Genomic DNA, 17,048 nt, shown 5'->3' with positions numbered 1-17,048 from the left:
GAATGATTTGAAAAACTCTTTTTTAAAGAATCCATTCTCTTTTCCTTGAAATGTACAGAGCTCTGGAACATTTCAGCTGGCCAGCTGGGCTTCTTCTCTCTTTGTGACTGTAAGCAAAACCCTGTTAGTTTTCTTTAACCAAAATACTTTGTACCCACGACATTAGCTCAAACACCCAGAAGTGAGGATATATTCTTTTTAAATGTCTTCCCTTTTCTCCTAAGTGATGCATTATTCAGCCTGTTGGTACATAATGTAATCAGCAGAACATTCAGGCTGCTATTGTTGAGTATAGACATGAAAAAGCTACAAGTCATTCGTGTGTGTGATTTTTTTCAGTCCTGTTGGGGTCCCCATCTCAGGTGTGACATCCTCTTTAGGGCAGGCAAGTTGGCCAGGGAACAGGTGCAAGCTATCTCCTTACTTCTATCAGAAATAACATAGAAGATAACAAAGAAATGTATTCATAGTGCCTTAATAGTTTTTTTTCTTTGTGGAGAAGTAACTACTGTTTTGGAAAAGAAAGTCAGAAATATTCATCATTCCTCAGCCTGATTCCTAGAGGAGACCAAAATGGCAGGAAGAGAATTCTCTCACAGATGCTTTTAATGCAGGCTGACTTTTTTATTACATTAGCATTAGAAACTAATAATGATTTGACTTGCAGCTTCAAAAATTGAGTAGGCACAAGTGTCCTATAAACAAAGAAATTTATAGTCTACAAAGGAAAAGTAACAAGGAAGAGAAATTAGGATGAGTGTCCTCTTTTATAGATAGAAATGATTGCACCATCTTCAAAGAGTTAGAAAGCAAGCTTTTTCTTGGAAAAAATGCACTTCAAGACATCTGCAAAGCAGTTCTTGTTTGTCCTGTTTGTAGTTTCTTGATGTTTCAGTCAGAGACTAAAGTCTTACAACGAAAGCATAAAACCCCCAAATTCCATAACAATTTGGTAAATACTTTGACTATTCAGTTTTATCCATTCCTTCTTACCACTTGATCTTCTGTCTTACAAAAAATTGAGTGGTCCTCATCTCATTTCAACTTATCTTTTCTACCAGTACTGAGGTAAGACAGAATATGTTTTATTTCTAATAATTAGAATAGGTATTTTGACCATGTAAAGAAAAGACTGCTTTTGTTATGGTGTGGCTGCCAGCAGCTGAATAAATCAAGGGGAGGAGAAAAATCTAAAACTATTCATGTTCTATAACCACTCTAAGTGGAAATGGAAAAAGTCTTCAAGATCTAAAGATCTAATCTGTTAGTGTGGTGAATTAGCCAAGTTATCAACCCCTGAAGTGATTTTTCAGGCAGAACTGTAATTTAAACACATCACTGGAGAAGGAGATAGAAACTTCCAGATACTTTATGGTGAGGTTTTGACTCGTAATTTCTCTTTTTCTGAATAATTGTTGGAATTTCTCTTTGACCTTAGTTGTTTTCAACTGCTCCCCCAAACAATTATTCCCTGAAAGCTTGCTTTCTTCTTGTGAGTTTTTGCACAAAGCAGAGATTTCATCATGCCTATTTCACATATAGGTTGGTCCTCTTTTTATCTACAATGCTTGTTTATAAAATATTCTTTCATGGCTGAACCTGTATATCCAGGCATGTTACATTCATGTTTTAGAGCTAGAAGAGTCTTGCTTTCCAGGAGAATAAAAATAGACAATATTCTCTTTTCAAAGTCTTTCCTAAGCTGTGGTCCATGCAGAGCAAGCTAGAAATTATCTTGACTTCTAGTGCTTCTACAGCTGATCAAACTCTTGTGCAAAGAAGAGCTTTAGTGCCTGCAGAAGCAATTGTCAGCGAGCTGAACAGCAAATATTGCTGTGCCTGTGAGGAACAGTCAGTGTTCCACCTGCAGCAAGGTGAGAAGTCACATCCAGAGACTCAGGGTACTGAAACAAATGGGATTTTTCAAAAGAGAGTCTCTCTTCCCTGTGGATTTCCCTTTTGCCAGCTCTCTGTGACAGCTGCACCGTGTGCTGGCAGGGGCAGGGAGGTGGCACCACACTTCCATCCACACAAGAGATGTGTCACCTGTTGGGGAGGTGTGCACAGAGGGACAGAAAAAAAGACAGAAAGGAGAGGAAGATGAAATTAAAAGCAGAAAACTGTTCTTTTAACCTTTTCAATGCAGGCAATGCCTTGTGCTGAAGTTAACATGAAGGGAAATGCTTCCACTCTTCAGTAGCAATTACTGAGTGGGAGACATCGCTTTTCAGATGAAAGATATTAAAAAAAAAACGTGTTAAGTATGGTGCATGCTATGCAAGAGTTGAAAAATATACTAAAGTCAACACAAGCTTGAAAACACGAGCTCATTGGTGTATATATATTCTCTGTGGGGAGGATTTTGCTTTTTCTTTTGGGAAGGTGGGCCCTAATTCCACATTTCTTCTGTGGGTGAGCAGCCCCATAAGTTTTGTTTCTGTCCCCTGAGGTGGTGGTGTGGAGGGTTTTGTAGCTGTCTGGTTATTCTCTTCCTTTGTAACTAACTGTTTGCTTTTTGTATTGCCATTCCATAACCTCCTGTCTCTCTGTAACTTTTCACTCTGTGTTCTGTTTCCTCCCTTGCCGTTCCCTCCCCTGTCCCACGGCTGTGGTTCTGTTTGGTTTTGTGGGGGTGTTTGGCAGGAATCACGGCTCCCCCAAGCTGCCCCCTCCCTGCCAGGTGTCTGTCCCCTCTCCACAGCACCTGGGGGGGTTTGTGTGGGACCTCCTGGGAAAGTGAGTGTCCTCCAGGCTCCTGTGTCCTCCTCTGGGCTGGAATGTGGCCATGCTGCTGCTGCTGCTGTTGTCTGGGGCTGCTGCCATGCCGCTTCTCCCCCAGCTCAAACAGGACCTGCTCGTGTGGCTGCTGGTGACCACGCTCCAGAGGAACTTGGCTGCTGCTCTCCCTGATTCCAACCCTACAGAACCTGTTGCTATTTAATCCCAATCCTCTTGCTGTGTTTTACCCTTGGTCCTAATCTCTTGCTACCACTTCTGCCTGAACCAGCTAAAACTCAGTGTTCTCCAAGTGTTCTAAAAGGTGTCATTGATAGAGGTCAGTATTGACTTATTATTGAGTTTTATTGTGATGAGTATCCTGTAATAACAAACAAAAGGTAATGCTCTTTATCTGGGACATGGCCATCACAGCCTTCAGAGTAGTTTGTAGAAAGCTCTGTTGGAAAGCAAATAAGAGCTGGCTCTGTACTCAGAGGTGGATGAAGAATATCTGTGTATGTGTCTCCAGCAGCCAGCACTGAGTGAGCACACATGGAGCTCCTGCTTCCAGCTGCAGGCTGAAAATTGATTTTCATTTGCCACACTCACTATATAAGATAGGTAGTTCTTGTAAGGACACAGGGCTTGTTTTTTTCCTGAAGGAAACGATCCTTTGGGAGCAAAGGAAGACAGCACTCAGCTGTGGAATACCAGCAGTCCTGTTAAGGACAGCTGGAATTAGTGGCTATTTTAAGAAAGAGAATTTAGAGAGCTTCCCTGAAAAGAATTTAAGGATGCCCTTTTCAAGAAGCCTTCCAACTTTTGATTTGTAGAAGCCAAAAGGTATACCTCTCATCTTAAATATTTCTTCTCAACAGTAAATAAAAGATTAAAAAAACACTGGAGGATCTCAAAGGAGTGCTGAAAAATGTGGACAGAAGAATGCAGCATCCCATTTTGTCTGTCTTTAAGACAGATATATTTGTGTAGTGTTCTATGAAGGACAGAAGGAGAGAGAAATTAGCTGTATTTTCCATCAGCTTTACAGTTTCCTAGAATAGTGTAAAGGAAACTGTACTAGTAAATTAAGCCCTAAGTTAAGTCAGCAGTTTGAAGCTGAAATACTTACTTTCAAACTGCTACTCATATCTTCAATAATTGTCTTTGGTTTTCAAGTTTATTGTTTCTGTGAATTTTTAAAGTTTTTTAGAGCATTCCTAGGGAAGAACCACATCAAGGCATATTAATAATTTAAAGATATGTTGTCAAATTTAAGGAAAGGTGTTTAAAAAGTCATAATCATCACTGCTAAAGTTAACCTTGAGAGATGGTATAGCTGTAATTCTGTATCATCTTAACTGATTATAGTCCTCCAAAAATAAATTGAACTCTGATTCAGGCATTGGAAAACCTGAAACAATTAAATATTATTTTAAAATACTTCAATCCATTTTGATGCCATAAAACATAACAGCAAATCAAATATATTTATCTTCTAGTTGCATGGCATTATTACAAGGCAGAATCTGTTGTGGTTTTCATCCACTTCCCTCAAAAACCTGTAGCTTAAGTGAACATTAAAATTCTAAGGTGAATCACTCAAAACTTAGGATATTCTGAAAAGAAGATTGCTTTATAATTTTAATTCACATTTTATGTGAAATGATACAATCTTTAACCATATATGAACAAACTTTTTCCATAAAAATGCTGCCTCTTGTGAAGGACACAGCTGAAATTCTTCACAAAAATCCCCAGTTAGGTTGAACCTGTCATGGGAAATAGCAGCACAACTTTTGAACATTTGGCAAGCAAGTGAGGACAGGGTTTTGTAATGGAAAGAAGTGATCAGGCCCACAGTTAGTCCAGCTCCACCTCTGAGCACACAGATCTGTTGAATATTAAGATTTTCATCATTTCCAAGCTAGGAAAGGAAGAAGTAATTTCTTTCTTCTCAGCCTGGCTGTATCTGCATACAAGATCAGCATTTCACCTCAAGTCCCCTATCAAGTTTCACAGGGGGAAAACAAAAAACATTTCATATGAACATAACTTGTTGGAGCAGATAGGAATAAAAGATGCAGGCACGTTTGCTTACAGGTATTTAACTGCAGACACCTGAAAGTGTGCTGACTTTCAGAGAGCTCCTGCCCCCTGGAATCAGCCTTTGTTAAAGGGCCTTAGGAGCAGACTCACTCACTAATTGCTTTTGAAACCTACATCTGAGGAGGAAAAGAGAGACACAGAGACACTGCCAGTAATTGCAAATCCCTCTGTAGAGAGCAGCAGATAAAAACCCCACCACAGTGATTTTCTGGTGACTCCTCAGTGCATCCCCACCTTTCTCATACAATGGGATGCCCTCCTTTGATCTGTTCTTTATTCAGCTCTCCTTTATTTCCCATTCTTCCCCTCCTCCTGTGTTTTGGGAGAAGCTGCAATTTGTGATATCGCAGTTCTGAAATAGAAGGTCAGAGAGCCCCAGGTGTGGTGAGCAGTGGGGCTGGAGGAGCTGCCACCCAGACCTGGTGTTCCCTCCCTGTCCCAGCAGCCCTGGACTGTCCTACCCTGTCCTACACAGAGTGATTCCATGGATTCCATGGCACTGAGAGCACACCAGCTCCTTGGCAACCTTCAGCACTGGGCTGGCTCAGAGCGTGGTTTGTCTGCTAATCTGAGACTGAGGATCTGACCTCGGACCCTCCAGGAAGGACCCTGCACTAGAGAAATGCCAGAAATGAGAAGCACTGATTGTCAGCTTTCTTCAAGGCTTCTTTTCCTGCCACATTTTCTGTAAATCTGTAAAACAGCTGAAGTGCTGCTTGTTTTTATCATTAAATCAAGGTGGTTTTCCAGCACTCCCTCTCATGTCTATTATCTGTAAAGAGTGTAGGAGTTGTCATCTGCCTTATATTGTAGCAATAATGGATTTTGTTTAGCAGATATCTCCTAATCCAGCTGTTAGATCAGCAGAGTGTAAGAGCTGTGATATAATTAAAATAATTACAAACGTGAGGAGAAAGTGCATCAGGTAAATAATGAGCCTAGTCTGCATATCAGTTTCATTGTTACCTGCCTTTATTACATCCCTTCAAAAGCTGTTCTGTAGCTTTATTTCACTCAACTCAACCATACTCACGACCTCCTGTGAAAGGAGCAAATAAAAACCCCACCAAAACCGTCTTTTATACAACTGATACAGTAAAAATAAAGGTGTCAGGTCCTGGCATTGTCTTGGAGTACAGAAAGAACAAAGGGAATATTCAGTAATTGCCAGTGAAATAGTAATTTTAGTGCTCCATTGTGGCCATCTGTGGCTGGGTTTGTGCTCTTAGACCCATGCACACATGTGTGCATGGATGCATGCACAAACCTTCTGCCTCTGCCTTCCATCTCTTCCCTATCCCTCCAAATACCAACCTAGAAAAGAGAGCAGCCATCATTCTTTGTATCAAGAGAACATTTCAAAAGGGGTAAACATAAATAGCCTTTCTGCTCTGGCAGACACAAGGAAGATCAAATGCCTGTTGTTCCCTGTCAGATTGCTTTGAAGGAGTGACAGAGTAATAAATATACACAACCACTCACTGCCAGACAAGGGGAATTCAAAAGTTGACTGCAAACCATTACATAAACTCCATCCTAAGTACATCTCAGACAAATGTAGCAGGCTCATTCCACTCCCTGTAATACACAAGCGTGTGGAAAAAAATTGTAGCTGGAATAACCAACAGCTTTGGTTAAAATATAGATTTCTTAATTTAAATGAAGGTTTTTTTTGATCCTCACCCAGTGATCAGATTCAAGTCAACCTTTAAAGTTAAGGAGATGGTGTTTTCAAGGAGGTTTCTGTGAGCCTGCCAGCTGGCATTACCATTGTCTGGTGTCCCTGTGTGAGTGTTGCTGCTGCTGGATTTTGGGAGGAACGCTGCCAGTGTGTGTTCTTGCTGGAAGAAGGTGCAAATAGAAGTTGTGATTCTGCTCTGTGATGAGCATGTCTGGTGTGTCCCTGCTCCTGCTTGCTTGGGGCTGCTGCCTGCTGTGCTCCTGTTCAATTTCACTGATTTGTAGCCCATGAACTGAGCTCCAGCCCCAGCCCATGGCAGATCTCCATTTACCTGCCAAGAGCTGACACTTGCAGGTGTCTGCCTTGCTTTTAGTTGGAGTCACAGCACATTTACAGACCTTTATTTTCTAATTTAAATGTGCTTTCAGACATAGTCCCTATTTTTGTTTGTATAAATATTATGGTAATTCTAAAAATCCACACTTCTGAAAAGTACTTTGTACTTCTGTAACAAAAGCTTGGAAAAGGGGCTAGCAATTACACAAAATGTATTTTTCTTTGGAAGAATGAATTATTCCATAACAAAATGGAGATGTAGCAATAATTATTCTGTTTAAAACCCATGCAGCTGGTTAAATAATATTTCAGTATCACACAGAAAATTGCAAGTGACCTCAGCATAGTGCTGTACGTACTGTTTTGCCTTCATCCCGTGCCAGCAAAAGATGCTACCTTTAACAGCAGTTGGAAGAACTGTATGGTTCATTTAAATCCCCCTGGGCTGTTCTGAGTTGTGGCCTGTATGTTTTTCACTGTTAAACTGAAGAAACAATATCACATCATTACAACACTTAACCAAAGGATCCCTGAAACACAAAATGAGAAGTCCTACATTTTCCCCCTTACCATATTTATTCCCATATTTAACCAATTTTTTATTTTCATATTTTTGTTCCCTTTTGTTAAATCTGTTTGCAGTCTTGGATTTCAGTCAGAATTGTTGCTTACACATTTTTCTTTATGAATTAACCAAGGCTTTTGGAACCTTATAAGTTACTTCAAGATCAAACGCTGAGATGTGGTATTTGCATTTTACAAGTCTCATCTTTCCCCAAATCCCCAAATAATAAAGCCTTTACAACAGCTGTCCTTGAAGAGCTGGATTTGAGGAATGTTGGTTCAGAAGCCAAAGAAAAGTACCTTTGCACTGGTTAATCTGTTACAGACCAACAACAGCTGCTTGTACAAATTCAACACCCTGCACGGTTGATAGTAAAATTTATGCCATAAATAAGGACTTCAAATTTCATTTACATGCCTCCATCTACCAAGAGTAATAAAGAATATAGCAGTTAGGCTGTCCTATAGAAATATTTTTATCCAGCCTGTATCCTGCCTTTTTAGAGTGAAATTTTGCCATGGGAGAAGTACAACAAATGTTGTAAAAGCCAAATTGCTACTTTGGACAGAAGGACATTTCCTTTGCCTCTCTTCTATCGACTGAAAAACCATGAAATTTAAAACCAGATTGAAAAGATGTGTATTTATGGTTCCTTGGTGCCTTACCTTGCTGTTATCAGTGAAATTGACAGCAGATGCCTATGAAAGATACGGGAGACATTTGGGGAAAAAAAAGCAATAATGAACCTATGGGACCTCGTGCTCTGCAGGGGACTCCAGCATTTTGTCTTGGTCAGTTCTGCTGTTGAACAATGTTGGAGAGAACTGTCAAAAATTACCTGTTTGGTCATTATTGTTTTTAGATTGCACCTTGTACAGGAGAATGATGTGGTAGGAAGAAGAGGCAGCTGCTTTTTTTGTTTCTCTTTGGAAGGGGTGACTCCAATGTCAAAATTAAGAAAGATGAGCTTTTAGCTTTGACAAGTCTTCAGGTCTCGAGGACTTCACTCAGAGGTTGGGTTTTTTCTCCTTTCTGTTCAGTCCCTTTAGACAAGTTGGGATCATCTGCAGGAAAGGTGAAAAAATTGCTTGTCTTGCTCATGGAGAGAAAATAAGCCCTTAGATGATGTTGTGAAGGAAGACAATAGGTTTCATCTCAGATTGTCAAACTCTGTGTTTTCAAAATGTTCATTAGAATTCTGGAAGAAGGGTGCTTGCTAATGATGTGATGTAAATCCAGAGTTTTCTTGTAAGATGGCTTATTTTCTTTTTCCAAGAACTTTTAAATATTGGAGACTATTTTCTCTACAGAAAGTTGCCTCTAATTGAAATGGTGTAATCTAATCTAAAGGTCCTTTTTTTTTTTTAGATGTCTATAAAACATGCAGCTCTGTGTTTGTGAATGATTGTGTGTGTCTGTGTGTCATTACCTGATTTATATCTGCTTGTTTTGTCCTTTATTCTCGAACTGCTTTATCTCTGGACTCTGTTTTCACAAACTCTAACTCTTTCTCTTTCGCATCTCCTTCCTGGATTTGCTGCTCCCTTCAGCCTCACCTCAAGGTCAGTATCCACTTTTGAAAGGGTGTTTATAAGACTGTCTATTCAGCTAAAATTGAGATCTTACAGAAGATTGCACATCCAATTACATGATTGCAAAATAAAAGATCAGAGGATCGGTTAAGTCTGTGTAGGAGGATGGGTTGAATAGGGTGCATGTTTAGAAGGAAAGAATTTATATCAAACCATTGTAAATCAATGCTGTGGTGCACTGGCAGGAAGGGGGAAGGCTAACCAATGAAGTTTTTAAAGGGAAAAAAAAACTGCAGGAACAGGAAGCTGGAGCAGGACAGTTTAAATATCACTGGTTTTATCTGTTACTTTGAGAAGAGATTGGCCATTAGCCACGTGCTGTGATACACACACAGGTTATGGAGTGAAAATTCCATTTCCACAGTGGAATACTGCCTGTAGAAACTTTAACTGCTGGATCTTTATCATTGCATCTGAAACCTGACAGTGGTGCTGCAGAACTGGTTTTGGTGCTGTTCTGTCAGAAAGAGCCAAGGGCTGAGGGTTAAAGATAAGTGAATTAGCAAGAGGATGAATTTGTGAAGACACAAAGTCATAAACCACTGAAAAGAATTTCAGCCATGGCTTTTTTTCCTGTTTTTGTATTTGAAAAGCAGTTGCTGACCACAGATTTTGGGATTTCAATAGAGTAGCTCGGAGTAAACGTCTGTGGCCTAAATAATACAAGCAAAAATACATTATTTAATGACTCTCATTTGCCTTTGAGAGCTCTGCAACCATGCTGGATTTTAGTCTTTGCTGATAAAGTCTGTTGGTAGAAACCATCCGTGACTCCTGAGGAAGGAACAATCATAATTGTTCCAGGCAGCGTCTTTGCCCAGCCAGCCACTACTTAATGACTGAAACTCTGAGTTACCAACCAACATCTGGCTTTGCTGTTGATGGTTAGCACTGAAAAATGTGCTGCTGGCAGGAATCCCCCGGTGCTGGGGTGCTGCTGACGCCTCTCAATCGTGTCAGCGTCCTGACCCTGGTTTGGCGCGGGCGCCGCGCTCGCGGCCCTGCTGTGCGCTTTCCTTCCTCCCACAAACTGGGGAAAGATGGGAAGTTAATCCTGCTGTTGTCATCCATCAATACCTTCCTCTCTCAGTGGGTCACACTGGCACACTTGGAATTACTGGGGAGAGGAGGCCTGGCCTTGGATGACCCCTCCAGATCCCAAAATCACGAGTGGCAGGGAGCTCTTGGTGCCGTGTTCTCCTCTGGAGTGAGCGCTGTGCCTCTTGCTCGAGCAGGGAATTCTCCTGCTACAGCACAGGAGCAGCTTGGGCTGCTTTGGATGATGGAGATGTTAAATTGTAAATGTTGAATTGAAAATGTGAATGTTGTGACTTCAGTCCCTGTGGCTGCAGGGTTTTATCAGTTCCTGTGCTGGAATTAACGATAAACAATTTCAGGGTGCTGGTGTTTGGTTGTGGTGTTTCTGAGACCTGGCGTGGTTTCTCTTTTCACAAACAATATAACCACAACTTTAATTTCTCACATTTAGAGCATAATGTAAAATGTGGCTAGAGAAGATCTGGATGTGATTTGAGGTGACCAAGTGTCAGGAGCAGGAACTTGGAAGAGTTTTCTGAGGTGTTAAAGAGATTGTCCATTCTGTCCTCACAGTTTCTTACTCTGTTTATTGATTATTTTGGATTATTTTTTTTTTCCATTTTTAAAATGATGATGGTTAGTTGCTGAGGTTTTCATTTATTTGTTGAAATAAATCAAGAGTGTAAGGAAATAGGTGGAATGACTGCTTTTGGAACTACAAAATCTCTGCTGGCCAGAAACAAATAAAAATATTCTCCTCAGGGCAAACAGGAAAATTACAGTGGTTGAAGTACTCTAGTTTCTTTCCTAAGCATTTCAGACTTTGTCTAATTACTATTGACTGCAACATGTGAAGAAATAGCTGTTTTGTGAAGTTACAGGCTACCTTGGAAGCTACTACAGGAGTCATAACTTTATTTTTCTGTGAATGATGTAAAGCAATTTTTTCAGACATCAAAGCAAATGTGTCTCCTGGAAAAGAACTGAATATGTGAAAAGAGTGTTAGGTATGTCTGTCCTCTTAACAGGAAAAAATCCTCTGAATTATTTCTGTTCTCATCAAGAGCAGCTTTGGTTATATTAATTACATAATTAATTAATTAATAATCCACATCAGTGTTTGGTTGTGACATGCACTTACTGCTGACTCACAGGAAATAAAATGGTCGTGGAAAGCACGGTGATTAAAGCAGTTTGCTGTGAGAAGGTTTTTGCTAAGCATCTCTGCTGGTGACAGCTTCCCAGAAAGAATTCCCCAGTGCTGGCTGAGTTCAAGAGGAACAAGCCAAATAACATTGCATTACCTGCAGCAGCAAAAAAAAATAGAAAAAATGCCATAAATTCATATGTTCCAGTTCTTCTAAGCTGTTCTTCTGCATATGTGTCATGAAAGTTGAGATAGATAAAGATAAAAAGAATCATGTGAGCAACTGCATACTTTTCAAGGGAAGAAATAATGCAGAAATAATATAAAATATATATATAATAAAAATATAGAATAAAAAATGCAGAAATAAGCTATTCCAGCCCCAAACTAGGTAACAAAGAGCTTAACAGGACAGGAGATATCCCACAGCAGGCTTGTCTTTAAGTGTTCTTGCTTTCTACTCTCACATTTTCTCTTAGTTTAAATCACATAATTGATTGTACTGTCTGCCATATTTTAAAGCAAGTAATCCAGTTCTTAGAAGAACATTTTGTGGATTTTTTGATATACTGGGGAGAATTTGACACTGTAGGAAGTTTCTAATGAAATCCTGTAAACCTTATTTCCACAAGCCAAGTGGTTTGGTGATTAGAGGAGTACAGGCTGGTGGCGTGAATCCAGGTAAAAGTCTACTAAGAGTGTCCACATAAAATTAAATGTCAGTGTAGCAACTCAAGTGTAGCCTTATAAAATCAAAGTAAAAACAAAATACTAAATCTGAGGGGATTATTTCAGTCTTTTTTTCCAGAGTCCTAAACGTATATTAAACAGAACAAGTCTAACCACCAAAGAAATATTTAAAATATCATCCTTCTATAACAAAATAACAGATAATAGTGCATAAAACATTCAGCAAGTACAGGAAACTCAGGGTGCTATTCTGTCTCGTTAAGGACTTTTGGGTTTGGGTTCTTTTTCCCTTTGAACTGAAGATTGACGAGAGGGAGGCAGTTTTATCTTGTTCGGTCACAGTTGTTTATTTTTTTCTTATCAGCATTACAAGGTACAAGGAGCTATGTGCACTATGATAGAAAGGGGTAAAATGGCTCACAAAGATCCTCTTCAAGGTCTTTTATATGTCCATTTACCCAATTAACAGATGCCAACTCAATTATTTTTCTTAGTGACCCAATGACCCAACACCTGTGTGCTGCACTCCAGTATTTTCTATCCAATCACTACTCCTACCCAAAAACCCCTAGGAGAAGAACATGAAGAAGAAAGAAGAAGGACAAGAGACAACACCCTAAATCCTCCATCTTGTCTCCTGTTCTCTAAACTACTTTTTCACCCAGTGATTTAAGAAACTTTCTAATCTACACACTTCCACTTTTCCTATCTAACTTTAACATTTGTTCTCATGTATCACCATGAAAACACGCTCATGAATTTCACATTAAATGAAATTCAGTGTTTTTCTAGATCTTATAACTAAGTATCAGAAACAAGGGCACACACTCTGTATTTCAGACTCCAACACTATTCAGTAGTCCTTTTTAACAGGCAGAAAGCAGCAGAGCACTCAGTGGCAGGTGTGTAGTGCTGGAAATTCCTCTGCACACTGACAGGAGCTGACAGCAGGGCAGGAGAAGTTCCTCTGCTTCCTGACTCTCCAGTTTTATACCTCCAGAAGGCTCCAGGTCCTCCCTGTGCCACAATGTTGGTCATTAACCGTGCCAGGAAGTGATAAAAATTTCAAGTGTGTTGAGTCAGCAGTGGTTTTAGCTCAGCAGAGACAGAAATGTTGTCTTCAAAGAAGTTTCCACTTAAATTTCCTTGGCTGTCTCCAAAAAGCAGTAATCTGTAGTAGTTGTTTTCTATTCAGAATATGTTTCCTGTAATTCTACTTAGAGCAAAAATGGCTTTGTGGAAATATTGACACTAAGAAATACTCTTTTTTTATTTTAGAGTTATCTGATCCTTGTCAGTGAGGAGAAATAAGGCATCTTAGAGATGACAGTGGGGAAGGGAAACAGTGAAGGCATCAGGTGGTGATGAGTAGGTCACAAAATAGAACTGTGGTTTTCCTTAAAAGAAGTCATTGTTGTAGCCTTTGAAATTTTCTTTATATATATAGTGATTATCAGAGCTTTCCTCCTCTATCTGCAGTGGAATCTGTACCTTTCCTGTCAAAGGTCCTCTCTTCTTGCCTCATTTGACTGCAAAATTAAGCAAAATTATTCACAGCTGTACATCATCTCAGAATTCTCAGTTTTCTGTGGTCTTACGTGGTCTGATTAATTTCCTACTACCTGCTGAAATTAATTTAATTACATGAAAAAACAACCAGGCGTTTTTCTCTTGGTGTTATTCCTTTCTTTTCAGCACACAAATTCACAAAATGTTCAGCTTTCCAGAGGGATTTTGAACTGAGGTAGCACTGGAAAGACAAATGACATGGCACTAGGGAGGATTTGTGTGTGTCTCACTATGCTGGGAATTTTGAATTCTGAGTCTGAGTCAAATACTCTGAGAAGAGAAATCCTTCACAATTTCCTTTTTTTTTTTTCAGGAAAAAACACATTGATAACCAAAAGGTGGACTTTTTACCATATTATTTGAAACATCAAAAGACGACATTATTTCTAGAAGACATTTTAAAACGTGTCTTAATCTTCCTGTATCCCAAAGCTAACAAATTACATAGCATGTCATCATCAGAAGATTAAATGAAATGATCACTCAAACTTCATGCAACATTACACATTTGGACTAACCCATATGTGTCCCATCACATTTAGTCTAAGGAATAAAACCTGAAGGTTATTTTCCCTCTTTAATGGCTAGCTTCCTTGCAAAATTTTATCCCCCCAAATGGCTAGATTTTTATTTCTGTTCAAATTCTAAAAGCCAGGCAGTGAATGTGTATATCTATGGCAGAGGATTCCATAAGTGACAGAAGCACAAGCTTTAACAGGCCCTGCACTCAGCAATAATATGATATTAATGTAATAATATGATATTAATGTAATAATATGATATTTACAGAGAATGCAGTCAGGCAGAACTTTTTAAAAAGCTGCTGAAAAAGATGAGCAGCTCAGTATCTGCTTTTCCTCCATTTTTCCTGGTAAAAGACTCCTTTCAGATTCCTGCACATGAATGGTGAAGTGTGCAGGAGTGAATCATTACACAAGGTGTCCCTCAGATGCCCAAACCCTCCTGTTTCAGGTGTGCCTTCCACTGCTTCCCTTCCCAGCTGAGGCCATCACTCCACTTAGCTCCCATTTTCCATCCTCATTCCTGTGAAACCAGCTTCTCTAACAGGCCCATGCATCCATCACCTCTGCAAATAATTCCTCATCTTTTGCAGGAAAAATATGTTAGATAAGCAGAGATATTTATTGCAGTCATACAGTTGATAGATTCAGTGAGCAGTTCTGTTGCTATCAGTCAGTTAATTGGAAATCATTCTTAATCTCTTTACTGTAAAATGAAAACAAAATTTCTTACCCATGAAATCCCAAGTAGGCTATTAGAGATACTGCAAGATAAAAACATGCTTAACATTCTTAGGCTAAAATTAAATTAGAAAGCTCTTTTTTCCCCCCCTTTCTCTTCTATGGCTCTGTTCCATTTCATTGTTTTTGCAGGGTGGTGTATTCAAGTATTCCCTCCTCTGCAGAACGTGTTCTTCATCTGCAGACAATAGAGGGCCCTTTCATACTGGAATATTCAGCTTTTCTAGATACTCTTCTTGAGGTACCCCAGGCAATTCAGACAGATTTAATCAAGCTCTCAGTAACTTACTTAATTTCCTGCTTATCCAGCAGATAGCCCATTCTTCTTAATTAAAAGAAATGGGGTTTTTTTTCACTTCCTTAGAGAACAAAGTGTTTCCAGTTGTCACTTTCTGTTCCTGGCTGAGTAATTAACTCCCATCTCCAAGGGGTAAAGTGCCTCCTATCCCTTTAGTGACCCAGCACTCTTGTCTTGTAAAGTGCTTTTAATTTTTTTAATTCCTTTGTATCTATTTACAATACTGAACAGATCTGATAGAAACTGGCATCACAAATATTGGTACTTTTGGGGAGGCAGTGGGCTTGGAATGATTCACTTCCAACTTCCTTCCTTCAGGCACTTTGGAATGAACTTTACCATTACAAGTGACTTAATTCTTTTTATACAAAACCAAAAGTGACCAAGAATGACAAACTGGAGTGGCAAAATGTTCTCTGTAAATGCACATTTGGTTTATTGAAAATTCCAGAGGGGAAAGAGTGTGTTGTGTGTTTTCTTCTGCATCTTGGAATAGCTGTTTCTTGAATTAAAGGTAGGGAAATTTTATTTCTAAGTAGAAAGGGACTCAAAAGCTCCTCTTGTCTTTCTTTTTCCTGTTTTGACCATAGCCTCATTAATATGAATTAGATTTTCAACGCTGTTTATGTCTCTCAACCTCCAATGTATGTCTTCATATAAAAAGAGAGATGATTTATAGAAAACATATTATATTTTTGTTAATAATATTCTTCTTGACAAGAAAGGCTGTTGTTTGCTGATATTTCCTGATGGTTAGGAGTGTTCCCCAATGACTTGGAAAATCAGTTCATTGAAGGGAAGCAGAAAATCTCTCAGTGACATCTTGCATCAAGGCAGTTGCCCTGCCAGGGAGATCAGCTCAATTAAAATCTTAATTTTGCCTCATTTGTCTCAAGGTCACCAAATAAAAAGTGGTTCACTGGAGTAGTGTAATTGCCTAGATAAAGAATATCTCTGTCTGAGTCCACACTCCAAACTAGAGCTAATTTAATTAGCCAGCCTTCTGATCTCTGAGGGTATCAGTGGGAGCATATTTCAGATATCTGACACGTGGGGCATCTTGTCACTGGAGGTTTTCTTTAATGTGCTCCTTCATCATACATTAAAAAATTAAAGTATGTATTCATAATACTCGTGGACATACTTGTTCTGTATCAGATCCCTGTAATTGTATCAGATTTTTATTTGGGCTATTTATCTATAAATAAATATATTATAAATATATTATAAATATATTAAATAGAATATAAAAAATATAAATTATAAATATAAAATATAAATATAAATATAAATATAAATATAAATATAAATATAAATATAAATGTAAATGTAAATGTAAATGTAAATATATTTATTTATATCTCAGTGACATAAAATCATCAGCCTTTTACCCCCAAAATGGACAGGTTTACATGATTTCAGAATGATCCTGCTGGCATTGCTTCCTTATATCTTTTCCTTTATTTTTTACAAGACTGAATGCTCTTGTGAATGTATTTCTCTTTATATCAGGAATCCTCATGCACTGAGTTACTGCATTCATGGTGCTTTTGGTTTTAAAGTTTAATAACAACTGCTAAGTTTAATGCTTTTTGCTTGAAGTCTGGATTTTCAGTATTTGTCAGCTTAAATGTGTGAGACATATCTTGTTTTGTTTTTTTTGAACATACAGCTATCAAGAGGACAGAATAATAATGTTCAACTGTTATCCCAAATTCCTGCAAATTTTTAGAAAGGACTTTCCTCTCTTCATAGCTTGTTTACATACATACAGATGTTTTAAGCAACTCTAGCATGGTTCTTAAATGCCTAGTTTTCAAATTTTCTTCTCCTTACATAAATTTTTTGGTTGGTTACAACAGCTAATTTTTATGTTTGATTTTTGTTTTTAATTATTGTTTGTATTGGGTATTGTTCTGGAAGGAATTAAAAGATCTCATGCCTGTCTGAGAGAAAACAACTGCTGTATTGTGATTTGTTTTCTCTTCTGGCTAGTGGGAGTGCAGTTAAAAAAGACACATGTTATCTTAGATCACAGAAATACCC

At 38.7% G+C, this 17,048-nt stretch overlaps 1 protein-coding gene across 9 annotated transcripts in view; it reads left to right on the top strand.

The window, feature by feature from the left end:
- Nucleotides 1–17,048, top strand: part of ERC1 (ELKS/RAB6-interacting/CAST family member 1) — a 281,610-nt gene that overhangs the window by 121,142 nt on the left and 143,420 nt on the right. The window lies entirely within an intron of this gene.

The sequence above is a fragment of the Poecile atricapillus genome, chromosome 18 (assembly GCF_030490865.1).
Source record: "Poecile atricapillus isolate bPoeAtr1 chromosome 18, bPoeAtr1.hap1, whole genome shotgun sequence".
In the NCBI taxonomy this organism is placed as follows: Eukaryota; Metazoa; Chordata; class Aves; order Passeriformes; family Paridae; genus Poecile; species Poecile atricapillus.
Note: the sequence above shows the minus strand (reverse complement) of the source record. Positions and strands in the feature narration are given on the sequence as shown.